At 39.8% G+C, this 12,622-nt stretch overlaps 1 protein-coding gene across 5 annotated transcripts in view; it reads left to right on the top strand.

Annotated features, from left to right (window-relative positions):
• CYP7B1 (cytochrome P450 family 7 subfamily B member 1) overlaps window positions 1–12,622 on the top strand; it is a 200,773-nt gene that overhangs the window by 27,886 nt on the left and 160,265 nt on the right. The window lies entirely within an intron of this gene.

Genomic DNA, 12,622 nt, shown 5'->3' with positions numbered 1-12,622 from the left:
ACTCCAAACAACTCAATGTTCACAGTGTATCAGAAATATTATTAAAGCATGTACATTTTTAAAAAGAATGAGGCTGGGCATGGTGGCTCACGACTGTAATCCCAGCACTTTGAGAGGCTGAGGCGGGCGGATCATGAGGTCAGGAGATCGAGACCATCCTGGCTAACATGGTGAAACCCCATCTCTACTAAAAATACAAAAGATTAGCTGGGCATGGTGGCATGCACCTGTAGTCCCAGCTACTTGGGAGGCTGAGGCAGGAGAATCACTTGAACCCAGGAGGCGGAGGTTGCAGTGAGCTGAGATTGTGCCACCGCACTCCAGCCTGGCGACAGAGCAAGACCCTGTCTAAAAAAAAAAAAAAAAAAAAAAAAAAAAAAAAATGCCGATATCCCACTCTTGAGATTCTGATTCAATTAGTGAAGATTGAGGAAGTTGTTTTCAAAACTCCCCATATGTTTAGAACTATAGCTCTAAACCATGTCAACTAAGTTCTTAAGTGACAGCTTCAAATTTTTAGATGCTGCAAATTAATCTTTGAACTAAATGATCAACTAATGTTTGGATTATCTCTGCGTGCTACTGGGATATTTATGGGGAAGGGAAAGCGTGTTTAGATTTCCCCTGGATAGATTTTATAGCTCTAGCAACTAGCCATGGGGAGAGCCTAAGGAGGCCGGCACATGGACTGTGGGTTCATCCACCCAATGTGTGTAACTCTGGTGTGCCAGGCACTCTTGAGCACCAAGGAATGGCTGGCTGCCACTCTCAAGGAGCTCATCCTTGGGTTTTTATTTGTGTTGTTTGTTTAATGTTTATTATGGTGAGTATATTGGTTTTAGATTTATTGTTCAATAGTTTTATTTTTATGGTAGATGAATACTTTATTGCATATTAAGTGTCCTTAAATAATCAGTGTGTAAAGTATGCCCCTTTTAATAGGTATTTATAACAGGGCAGAGAATATACTGGAAAGAGCTTTGGTCTGCCTGTCAACAGAGCTGTGCTTGAGTTCCATCTCCATCATATCTCAGCTCTGAGATTGAAGACAAGTTCTTCACCCTCTTTATGTCTTAAAGTCCCCATCTGTAAAATCAGGGGCTTTTCTGGGAACTCTAAGATCTATTCCAACTCTGAAACTTTATGGCTTAACTATAGTTTAATTTTTTTCCAAATTTTTTTTTGAGATTTAGAGGTTTTCTATTGTTTGGTTTTATGGCACACTGTTGGTCTCATCTATGATTTATATATCCCTCCATGTTCTTAGAGTAGTGCATGGTGCCAGGTGGAAAACATACATGGGCTTGATGACAATCTGCTTCCCAATATGGCTTTTAGGGATGCATTGTGGTGAAACTGAGGACATTCACACACATGCGTCCACACACGCACACACACACAAATGTAATTGAGACTATTAACAATAAAGATGAGATAAAGAAGGATGGTAAGAACTTTGGGACTTGCTGGACTTCAGAAAGGAAGGAGTTGTCCCTACCGTTGTCCCCGTATTGTTCTGTGAAGACTTGAAGGTGGTGGTACTTGACCCACTGTTTGGAGAATGAGGTGGATGTCAGTCTTCAGGAAGAATAGACTTTTGGGTGTATGCTCAGTAGGATGGGGGGAATGAAGGTGGAGGTGTGGGTTAAGGCACGGAGACAGGGAAGTGAAGATTACATTTGAGGGAGGAGAAAGCAATCAATTTGCCTTGGAAGAACAAAAGGAAAGTCTGGAAATGCAGAAAGTATGGATGCTGAACCACATAACAGCAGATGGCATTGCTGTGAAGTATACTGGATGGAATACATTCAAGTGTTAATATTTAATTCTTTTTGTGGAAGGCCACACAATTAAAATTTAATTGGGCATGGAGGCTTAGGATGGGGTAAAAAAATCTTTAGAAAAAAAATGGAATACAAAATTGGGTTTATGCTGCCCTGGGAGGATACACAGAGGATAGGGTGAAGGTAATCAGGTTTTGGGCTCTCAACTTTTATAGACTTTATTTTTTTTCTAACATTGTTAGCACAAAAACATGCTCGTGTGCCAAGGAGTCTTTCCTACTTCATCTTTCACAATATTCCAACTCTCATTGAATCTTACTATTGTCTCAAGGTATAAAAATCTCTTGGCTGGGGAGAAAAAAGTAGAGATTCAAATATTTGTGTTTGTTATGATGTTTTCATCAAGGCATGGTGCCATCCCCTTCCATAGATCTTATTATGAGATTAAATTACTATAAATTTTACTTTTTAGGTTTAAGAGTAATATATCACAATGTGTAATGCATTTATTTGGTTTTACTCAATTGTTTGCAACTAATGATTGTGATAATTTAACAATAATTTGTCTCAGAAAAACGTTTTTAAGAGTGTGATGTCATGAGCATTAAAAACAATATTTTAAAATTTAGTATGTATAATATTTGTTGCAAAAATGTATGATGGGGTGGGTGATCCATAAAAAACTGATGTGTAGATAAGAATCCTGTGCAACAAACTCATAGAGTTTGCAGTTTATGTTGGAAAGCCCACCAGGAAGTTAGAGACACTCAAAGGTAGGTGATTCTTTTATTGAGGGCTTTGTTTTGTTTTAGTTTGCTGTGGTTTGGCTTAGTTTTTTTAATGGTGAAGTCAGACATTTGTTTGTTGCCTAAAATTGGGAAAACCTTTGAATTAAAGCTTAGCCACATACCACCATATAATCTTAGATGAGCTACTTTGCTGCTATGGGTCACATAAGTAAATTGGACACAATAAGACTTATCTCATAGTTTGACATGAGGCATAAATGAGACAGAAGATGTTAAGTGCTTAGTAGAGTTTCACGTGCACAGAGAGCTCTAAGTGAACGGTCTCTTTCTTTTTCTCTCATATGTGAATAACTCGATGATTGTTTATCAATTATTAAGTGAAATGTGACTTTAAAAAGCAGCCTCTCAGAACATTACTACAGGAAAAGACTTAAAACATCAATTTTTTAAACAAACTAAATATTGAAAATGCATCAGAAGAGCAAATTACTAAAGAATTGCTCTCTGAAATGTAAATAACACTTTTTTTTTTTTTTGGGAGTTGCACGATTTAATAGAGTGAAAACAGAGATCCCATACAATGGGAAGGGACCCAGAGGGGGTTGCCCCTCCTTGCTTGAATGCCTGGGTTTATATCCTGATCATTGTCCCTCCCCCTGTGCTCTCAGGTGATATATGATTTGAGTATTTCTTTACCTCCTGCTTTAGCCTAATTTGTATTTTAGTGAACCCTCTTTGCTACCTGATTGGTCGGGTATGAGCTGAGTTACAAGCCCCGTGTTTAAAGGTAGATGCGGTCACCTTCCCCAGCTAGGCTTAGGAATTCTTAGTCGACTTAGGAAATCCAGCTAGTCCCATCTCTTAGTCACCCCTCTCAACAGGAAAACCCAAGGGGTGTTGGGGAGGTTGGCCAACGACTGCTCTTAACTGCTTCCTGCTGAACTGGGGCGTAGTAGGGGTCGTGCAGTTGAGATTTCCTCGGGAGGGATGCCTTCAATGTCATTAACATTGGAGCATGGGCTAGCAGGCTGGTCCAGGGGTCCGCGGTAGATCTTACTCATGGACTGCATCTAGGGTTTCATTTGAAGAACGATTTGTAGTTTTACAGCTTTGATTCTGGAAGAGACAAGCTTAAACAAGGAGGTTAAAGATACAGGGATTGAAATGTATGACCTGAATTGCAGGGGATTATTTCTTTGGCATACTTCACAGGCCCTGACTATCTGCTTGATAGTTTTGAAAAGGCCTTGTCCAGTACATAATGATTTGGCCATCTGATGGGTGCTATCAATGCCTAAGTGAAACGTTTGGTGAAGGGTTTTAAAATTTCCATTGGTTAGCTGCAGGCAAAAGTATTTTTCCTTCTTCGGGGCTAGCCATCCTGAGGGGAGGAAACTATGTCCTCGTGAGGTTCCCCATTCTTTTCTTCTGCTGAGTACTGGGGCTTGGTTTCCTGGAGGGGATTACCCCATACTAGGGGTCCGTCTATAAGCATTTCTAATGGAGGGTCCCGCCTTGTGGCTCTTTTGGCTTCAATATCCGCTTGGCAGTTCCCTTCTATTTCCCTTTCCTTTCCTTTCTGATGAACCTGGCAGTGTAAGATTGCCACTTCTTTAGGTTTCTGTACTGCCAATAATAATCTCCTAATGGCTTCCTGATGTTTGACAGGTGTTCCCTCGGAAGTTAGGAATTCCCTTTCTCTCCATATTGCTGCATGGGCATGGAGGACTAGGTAAGCATACTTAGAGTCTGTATATGTATTTACCCTTTTTCCTTCTCCTAATTCTAGTGTATAATGGCCTCTGCTTTTGCTAGGATGTCTCTCCCTAACAAAGGAGTGAGGCTTTCAGGCATAATTAGAAAGGCATGTGAAAAGAGTAAAGTTCCCCAGTCACAACTTAGTGGCTGGGAGAAGTATCTAGTGACTGCCTGTCCTAGGACCCCTCGGATAGTGAGAGATCTGGAGGACAGTTGTCTGGGACAGGAGAGTAAGACTGAGAAGGCTGTACCAGTGTCCAGGAGACAGTTTACCTCCTGGCTGTCAATGGTCAAGCATACCTGGGGCTCTGTGAAGGTGATGGCATGGGCTGGCGCTTGCCCTGGGCACCCTCAGTCCTGCTGCTGGATCATCTGGTTAGTGGCTTCTGACTCAGAGGACCTTCGTTCCCTGGGGCAGTGGGCCTTCCAGTGATTCCCTTGACATAAGGGGCAAGGACGAGGGGGTGGCTTATTTCTATTCGGACAATCTTTTTTAAAGTGTCCTTGTAGACCGCACTGGAAGCAAGACCTATTAGGCATTCGAGTTGCCCAGCCTTTCCCTGTTCCAGAGCCGCCAAAGTCCACTTGCCTGAAGGCCATGACTAAAGCAGTGGCCTTTTTTTTTTTTTTAATCCCGTTTGTCCCATTCCGCCTGCTCCTCCTGATCTCTATTATAAAAAACCAAGGTTGCCAAGTTCATTAGGGTTTCTAAGTTTTGCTCTTGGCCTAAGGCAGACTTTTGAGGTTTTTTCTAATGTCGGCAACTGACTGAGTGATAAAGTTACCCTTTAAGATTAGTTGGCCTTCAATAGAATCAGGTGACAGAGAGGTTTGGTTCCTCAATGCCTCCCTTTGTCTCTCCAGAAAGGCAGTAGGATTTTCTTCCTTTCCCTATGTTATAGTGGACATCATTGAATAATTTATAGGCTTCTTCCTAGTTTTCCTTAGTCCTTCTAGCACACAAGTTAGCAAATGTCTGTGGCACCAATCTCCATGTTCTGATTCTGTGTCCCAATGAGGGTCTGCACTGGGAACTGCTTGCTGGCCTGTGGGGAATTGTTCTTTTTCCTCTTTTGTCATCCTATCATTGACCTGACTGAGATACCAGAAATCGCCAAACTCTCAGGCTGCAGTTATGGCAGCACTTCTCTCATTTGGGGCTAGTGTCTAATCTAGCAGTAACAATATATGGCTCCAAGTCAGATAAAAGGATTGTCCTAACCCTTGTAAAACATCAATATAGCCATCAGGGTTATCTGATAATTTACCTAGGTCTATTTTAATTTGCTTCAAGTCTGAGAGGGAAAGAGGTACATGCACTCTGGGCTGAATTCTCCAGAATACATCTTAGGGGCGTTTTTGCCTTGGGGGGAACATTTCCCATCTGGAAAAAGAACATAGGGATGCCAGCACCCCTAGTCATTTTCTGACGAGCATTAGTCCAAGAGCGTCTTCTATGGTCCTAATGCTTACTCCTTTCCAGGGTGCGTAACCACCCATGGACCTCTGCTTATCGGATTAGTTAACGCTCACTGATGTAGCAGTCCTGCACCCCTTTTCTTGCCTTTGTTGACCACAGAAAAAGGGATCCGGGCTGCTGGATTCTAGCAGTCCTTTACCAGTGTGCCCAACATTGCCTTTGTGCTCAGGGGTGAGTCCTAGAGCTGGGCTGGGTTCCTGAGTATTTCATAACAGCCCAGTTGCCCCATCAAGATGCATTCCCATAAACAACAGTTCTTATGCAAATTCATTTCATAGAGGGTGTAAGCAACCTTTTGAGCCAGGATTGAGATAGAGATTTTTAAAGATGATAACCATTTTTTTCCAATGTGAACTTCCTTTATGTCTGTGGACTAGACTGTCTAAGGCCGCAAGATTAGGATAACGCAGGTTACACTGTTAACTTTTAGCAAACTTTACTTTTGTTGAAAACCTTGTAGATTTAGGATTTCAATTATCCTTTGCTATTAATAAGACCTTGTTTAGTCCAAATTGACTTAGAATTGGTATAGATTTTTTTTTTGATCCTGCAAATACTTTAAGGCTTGGCTGAGTGCAAACAACTTTCAGGTTTCAGCAGACCAATTATTAGGCAATTTTCCTAACTCTGCTTCTACAAGAGTTTCCCTATCAATTACTGAATATCCATTGTGTTTTTTTTTTTTTTTCCTCAATCACCTGGGAGGAACCATCTATCGTCCTGTCTAGGTCTGGTCGGAACTTTGTGTGGTAATTGAGATTTAAATCCCCTGTTAGGAAATCTGCAGGGTTTAGGGAATTTTTCAGTGGTTAATGTTAAATCACCTTTTTCTAACAGAATAGCACTATCCTTTTAGATTTTTTAGTTAGTAAGCTACCTTTTTGCTTTTTGACTTAGGATAGTTCTGAACTGGTGAGGTATGCTCACAATGAGTTTTCCTCTAAAGGTTATTTTTCTACTTTCTTCTGTTAGCAAAGCAGTTGCCACTACAGTTTGAATGCATTTGGGCCATCCGTGGGTTACTGGGTTAAGAATTTTTGATAAGAAGGCTACGGGGTTGTCTCAGTGTTTTCAGGGTATGCCCTTGTTTACACTGACAACAAGGTAGCATTGGAGTGTTACAGGGTCACGGAGAAGGCCTTCAATTATCAATTATAGGTTTTAAATTTACCCCGGCTTTTAAAGGAATAGGGCACACTGTTTTTTCTTTACTACTTCTATCTTTCTCTTCCTTTCTGTCTTTCTCTCTGCCTCTCTTTCCCTTCTTTCTCTCTCTGTGCCTCTGACTTACTCAATTCACGTTTATCCTGATCTATTATGTTGTTGTAGACCCAGTTCCAGTTGTTAAAGTACTGGGTTATCAGTTCTAAGGCCCTGACCAAGGAGCCAAGGCTTGGAGACTGTATTGCAGGGGGCGGGGGACGGGGGTTGGCGGGGCAGCGCGGAAGCTGGGTAGAAATTCGGGGAGGAGAGCATCTTACACAATGGGAGAGCAATCTTCCTAGCCATTTACAAACTTGGGGCCCTGGCAAGAGTGGTGGGGAACGGGTCCCACACAACTGCCTATGTTGAGAGCTGTATACCTAAATTGGGAGGGACACCAGGGACAGGACTCCCTGGGTTCATAGCCTAGATGCCTAAGGACACAGTGTAGAGCTTCCTTAGATCTCTTTGGAGATACAACTTGCTAGAGGAGATGAAAGTCTGAACCATTAGTACCTAGGAGGCAGGGATCGGAGGAAGTAGATTCAGAGGTAAGGAGAATTTTGGGGCTACACTTTCAAGAAAGTCATGGTCGGGACCCAGGAGGTATGGGTCAGAAGGAAAGGTAGGGGCACACGCATGGGCGACTGTTGAGTAGAGACTTCTGGCTATGCCATGATCTCAGCTGGCTAATGCTGGGAGTTCGGGATGACAGCTTTCTGCCTCTAGTCGGCCTCGGCTTCCCCAGGAAAACTGAAAGTGGAATTTGGTTCCAGACAGACCAGTGCTCCCAACCCAAAAGAGTTGGGGGTTGTTAGAAAGCCCTTCCCCAGACAGCCTCACACCTAAGTCTTAAGTCCGGCAGCCATGCTAATTGTTTTTAACCGGCCAACAGGTGCCCAGTATTTTCCTCCAATTCTAAGGAAGGACAGGACAGAATAGCAAGCGAAAGTGGTCGGATATTACTCACCGCTTTAGAGAATCCCTGTATGAGGCCACCAAATGTTACCAGTGGGTCTTTGTTGTTAGAGTTCCCAAGATGTTGGAGGGCTGCTCCCAAGATGGTGGCATGCCTTTTGTTCTCTGACCTGGGGTTCTTGGCCTCATGGATTCCAAGGAATGGAACCTTAGGCCATGAGGTGAGTGTTATAGCTCTATTAGAAGCTGTGGGTCACAGAAGAGAACCGTGGAACCCAGCAACTAGTGTTCAGCTCGATTAGGACGAACCCAGGCACTTAGCTGTACAGGAACAATGGCGAGCCTTTAGCCCGATCAGGAGCAGCAATGGGCGCCTTGCTGGATCAGGAGCGCAGTGGACACCCTGCTGGATCCGGAGGGGTGGAAGTCAGTGGCGGGTCTGCAACAGTGGCAAACAGCAGTGGTGGACGGCCAGCGAAAGCTCAGCTCGAGCCATAACAAACACGGAGCAGGAGAGTGTGCAGTTGCAAGATTTACTAGAGTGAAAACACAGCTCCCATACAGTGGGAGGGGACCCAAAGGGGGTTGCCCATAAATAACACTTTTTTATTCACCTTCTCTGTCTTAGATTTTTGTGCACTATGTGTACCTATTTATCTACTGATTAGAAACATCTGAAAAAACATATACTATTCACCCAGTAGTTTTACAATGAATAATAAAATAGGTAGAGAAGATATGCTGGAAGGAAAACTACTACAGGGTCTTTTGGTTAATTTTGTTCCTAAGATAAATCCATAAAACTGTTATGTAAAAGCTGATTGGAGAGATTTGAACTTTTATGTGAATAATGGCCATGAAAAATGATTTTCTTTCAAGAAGGATGTGAGCTATTGAAATATATGCCCATAATACTGTTTAGATTTGTGCTATTACAAACAGTTGGTAGCCCCAGGTCATTGCATTATGAAACCATGTTTTCAAATGCATTATGAAAACTTAGTGAAGTAACCTATTTTTTTTTACCTATTTGCATTTTAGTTTCTCAAACTGATTCAACCCAAGTATTGATAACTCATTGTCTTAATTTCCTTGCATATAAATTATCAGCACTACAGAAATTTTAAAATGGGTGCTAGTTGTTAATATAAGTAATATTGGCTATTACACCTGTAACTGGAGACAAGTCAGAAGAGAAAATCAATACCATCATTCATGAACAGGTAGTTTTATCCTGATATCAAAAATAATTGTAATACATCCTCAGTATTAAACTTCTGTAGCTTTACAGATAATCATTTTAGATAAGACTTATGTAGCTTTACAAATAATCATTTTACCTAACATAAAATTACAGCTATAATGTTATTATTAGTGCACTAAAAAAAGCTACTATAGTAGGTTTTTGGGCTCTAATTAGGATAATTACTATATTCTGTGGCTTTCCATAAGCTGAGTGTGTATGTTCTGTGCTATCATTTATAACAGTTTTAGCAAACTAAAGACATTTTTACATTTGAAAATTTGGAAAGCAGTTCAGAACTTCAACTTTAGAACATGCCTGTTTCCTGCTTCTCTCATAAACCTTGCATTTCTACTCACCACGGAATATGCATAGGAGCGAACGGTTTGAAGACAGTACTGTACACAGTTCACACAAGGTCTTGTTAAGAATATGGGACTACATCTTCAACCATATGGAGTGCTGAAATTTTGGGGAACAAACCCAAATGGTAATCTGAAGTCTTATTTAGGAAACAAAACTTGTGTGACTAGAAATAGACCAACTCCTAAATATATTCTGGTTTATGTGCATTCTGGTGTAAAACACATGCCACTAAGTAGGGCTTTAGGTGGTCAGCAGAGAGCAGGCATATTTTCTACCCAAAGAATGTGTCCGGCACTCTGGGAACTGACTAGACTCGTTTCTAGTTTGATAATTTCCAGTCATTTCTTCCCTAGTGACAAATCTGTACTTACATATATATACATTTTTAAAATATTATTAATCCCTTTGAGGAAATGAGTGTTCATTTTAAGACATTCCCCTCCCCCCAAGCTTTATTGACACATAATTGGTAAATAAAAATTATATATATTTAAGGTGTTTAACATGGTGTTTTATATGAGTATATCTTATGTAATTATTCTCACAACCAAGCTAATTAACATATACATCAGTTCATGTTAACAATTTTTTGCAGTGAGAGCATTTAAGATCTAGTCATTTAGCGAATTTCAAATATACAGTATATTATTATTAATTATAGCTACCAAGCTGTACATTTGATCTCTAAAACTTAGTCACCTTACAGCTGAATGTTTGTACCCTTTGACTAACATCTACCCATTTCCCTCACCTTCTAATCCTTAGCAACTACCATTCTGCTCTCTGTTTCTCTAGGTTCAACCTTTTTAGATTCCACATGTAAGTGATATCATCTAATGCTTGCTTTATTGTGTCTGGCTTATTTAATTTAGCATAATGTCCTCCAAGTTCATTCATGTTCTTGTAAGTGACAACATTTGCTTCTTTTTAAAGGCTGAATAATGTTCTATTGTAATTTCTTTATCTGTTCATCCATTGACAGACACTTAGGTTATTTCCATATCTTGTCTGTTGTGAATAATGCTACAATGAACACTGGAGTGCAGATATCTTTTGAAGATACTAATATTATTTCCTTTGGATATATACACAGTATTGGGATGGCTGGATCATATGGTAGCTCTATTTTTAATTTTTTTAGGAACCTCCATACTGTTTTACGTAATGGGTATACCAATTTACATTCTCACCAACAGTGTACAAGAATTCCCTCTTCTTCACACCCTCATCAATACTTATTATTTCTTATATTTTGATAATAGTCATCCTATCAGGTGTGAGGTGATATCTCATTATGGTTTTGATTTGCATTTCTCAGATCATTGGTGATGTCAACCACCTTTTCATGTACCTGGTGGCCATTTTTGTGTCCTTGATATAAATGTCTGTTAAAGTCCTTTGCCCAATTTTTAATTGGGTTATTTTAATTTTGCTATTGGGTGGTATGAATTCCTTATGTATTTTAGATATTAACCTTTTATCAAATATGTTTTGCAAATATTTTCTTCCATTCGATGGTCCTTTTATTTTGTTATGGTTCCTTTGTTGTGCAGAAGCTTTTTAGTTTGATGTAGTCTCACTTTTTTATTTTTGCTTTTATTGCCTATGCTTTTGGTGTCATAACCAAAAAATCATTGCTGAGACCAATGTCAAGGAGCTTTTCAGGCCTTATGTTTGAGTCTGTAATCTATTTTGAGTTGATTTTTGTGTATGGTGTAAGATAAGGCTTTAATTTCTTTTGCACAGAGATATACAGGTTTACCAACACTGTTTATTGAGGAGACTATCCTTTCCCCATTGTGTGTCCTTGGCAATATTGTTGAAGATTAGCTGATCATATATGCATGAGTTTACTTCTGGGGTTTTTATTCTATTGGCCTGTGATTCTATTTTTATGTTAAAACAATTTTGATTATGAATTATTACTTCAAAAATCTTATATCTACATTTTAATTATAAAAATTCTATAACATATTCTCTGAAATATTGATCCTCTCTTGGGCTTAAAAAACTGAAAATAAAGTGGTGAACTTCTGTTTTAACTTTTATATATTTTTTTCTAAAACAATCCATGTTACCCATGATGTGCTGCTATGATTGAGTGGAAAGAATATTTTAAAATAAATTTGGAGAGCTGGATTCAAATCTCTGGACTTTCAAGCAGCAATATCTTTCTCACTAATTAGCTGCCTGATCTTCATGTAAATAGCTTAACCACTCTGAGCTTCAGTGTTCTTATCTGTAAAATAAAGAATTTTGTATTCCATGATCTCAATGACCCATTCTAGGTCTGAATTTTCATTTTCATAAAAGTCTAACAGTTCATATTCATATCATAGTTTGATCATTCTCCATATTAAAAAAAATAATTTATCGGGTTCTTTGTTTGCTGGTTCTTGTAATTTGACATATTACTCTTCTTTCTTGCTGACCATTCTTTTGATTTTCAGTTCATTTCTTGTGCAGTCAACAGAGGGGAACACATGCGAATTTATTATTGCAAAATAGTATGAGAAGTATAGATATTTAGAGATTTAAGTAATCATAAACATCAGCAAGTCTATCCATTAAAAGCGACAAAAGTGATGACAGAATTGTTTCAGGGACTAGACTTTGGTGTAGAGGGAGGATTTATTAACTCAGAAATTAGCAGACTGATGACCTCTTGCATTTTGTCCTGTATGCCTCCTTGTAGCTCTGCCATCAGCCGTAATGTTTCTACCCTGATGTAATCACTAGTTTGCCACATTTAAGAATACATCTTTCATCCTGGCGAGCTACAGCAGATTCAGATTTCTATAGCTAGTTCCTCAATCATTGATTTAGAGCTGACCAGAGTAGGAAGCCCATCTTAAGAGTTATTTACCTTCTTCCTCCTTCCTTTTCTCACAGTACAGCAGGACTCCATGGTGTTTGGAGAACTTCTTGGTCATCAACACAATCACTTTGAGTTTGTCATGCTGTAGATGGTGGTTAAAATTGTCTGAATGTCCCAGATGGGAAGCAGTCTGACATAAGGAGCAGGGACTAAGGATTTGGCCTTTTTTAGCTGGGCAATACCGATCTTGTAGCCTCAGTAGTCCTTAGAATTTTTCATTTGAAATACAACAATAATCCTAGT

The sequence above is a fragment of the Pan troglodytes genome, chromosome 7 (assembly GCF_028858775.2).
Source record: "Pan troglodytes isolate AG18354 chromosome 7, NHGRI_mPanTro3-v2.0_pri, whole genome shotgun sequence".
NCBI classification, from domain to species: Eukaryota; Metazoa; Chordata; class Mammalia; order Primates; family Hominidae; genus Pan; species Pan troglodytes.
Note: the sequence above shows the minus strand (reverse complement) of the source record. Positions and strands in the feature narration are given on the sequence as shown.